This window comes from Siphateles boraxobius, unplaced genomic scaffold (assembly GCF_051911475.1).
Source record: "Siphateles boraxobius isolate OS27281-9 unplaced genomic scaffold, OSU_SipBor_1 22, whole genome shotgun sequence".
Lineage (NCBI taxonomy): Eukaryota > Metazoa > Chordata > Actinopteri > Cypriniformes > Leuciscidae > Siphateles > Siphateles boraxobius.
Window position 1 is genome coordinate 40,330,921 of NW_027508833.1, and position 1,468 is coordinate 40,332,388.

Here is a 1,468-nt window from a genome sequence, read left to right on the forward strand (position 1 = left end):
AACAAAGGAGGAACATTATCAAAGCAACATTCATCAAATGTTTTGAGGACATTATTGGCCTGAGATGACAAAATCTCATAATATGATGAGTAACAAAAGCTCATAACATTTTAAGGATATTTTAGGGAAGCTGTTTAGGTAACAGATTGTAGAATTATTTTAACCTATAAAATATTGGCATAATGTTCCATATTAAAAGAGGAGATTATCAAAACAGCATTTGTAAAGTGTTTTGAGGATATTACTCTGAACTGTTTGAACTGTTGCGCGAAATGTGTTTAGAAGAGACGAGAAGCTGATTGGGGGTCACTGTGGATCGACGTTTAAAACTACCAATCACAGCGTGATTTTCTCATGACGTAAGAACATTTGAAATCGACCAACAGCGCAAAGAAAGTAACGTTTTTGTTGAAGAAATCGGCGCAAAATGCCCGTTGTCTAAATTGACAAATTGCCAAACAACAGAACTCCTGGTCAACGGAAGAGCTCTTTCACAACTGTAAGTTTTTTTTTTGTGTGTATTTTTCAGTTTACATATAGCTTTCTCTTATCCTTGATATATGTCTTTCAGTGTTAGATTTTACTTTCTTAGAATTGTATGACAGTCGCATTAAATCTGAGTATATGTTACTTTTGAATAACAGCTAGATATGTTTTAATCCAGACTCCAAACTGCCTGTTTGAAGATGAATATAAAACCGATGACGCAATAAAGTCTCCATTTACAACAAAGGTAGCCTACTATAATATTGTGTTCTGTGTATATGAATACTCTATTTTTGCAACTTAAAAGTGTTAATCTTATTGTCTTTTGAAAGTAAAAGTTAATAATATTTCAGTAATTCATAAAGAGGTAATGGGAAAATTGGAAAAAGCATTCAGTCTAAAACGTTTTCAGTCTTTTGTGTTTCTAGCAAATATTGTATGTGCTTGTAATATCGTTGTATGTTGACAGACCATGTTTTAAAATATTTCAGGTAATTACTCTGGGGCTGATGGTCAATGTAAAGGACACAATCTGTCAAACATAAACCTGCAGAGGTGAATGGATATGGGAGCTAAAGAGCCTTGTAACTGGTAGGTGGTTTTGTAACTTGTTGTAAATCTTCACAGAATTACCTTTATATTATAATACAGATTATAGTAATCTTGTTCAAATGTTAGGAAATAATTATGTTGGTTTAAGAAAGCCAACATATTGTTAACCTATTTGAACTAAATATTATTATTATTATTATTTTTCTGAGACAAAAATTTTCAACTCTTAACTCCTAGAGCTTTAGTGCTAAAAGCACCTAACACAGACCATAAATGATCTCATCCAAAAGACATCCAAAAATGAGAATTAGCCCATGATTTACTCACCCTCAAGTCATCCTTGGTGCATATGACATTCTTCTTTCAGACGAATACAATCGGAGTTATATTAAAAAATGTCCTGGCTCTTCCGAGCTTTATAATGGCAGTG

At 32.8% G+C, this 1,468-nt stretch overlaps 1 long non-coding RNA gene across 1 annotated transcript; it reads left to right on the forward strand.

Moving 5' to 3' along the window:
• The first annotated feature begins 403 nt into the window (after positions 1-403).
• Positions 404-1,078, forward strand: LOC143746436 (uncharacterized). The gene is made up of 3 exons (XR_013206556.1): positions 404-499; positions 665-733; positions 978-1,078. It is a non-coding gene; the product is annotated as an uncharacterized LOC143746436 (long non-coding RNA).
• Positions 1,079-1,468: the final 390 nt, after the last annotated feature.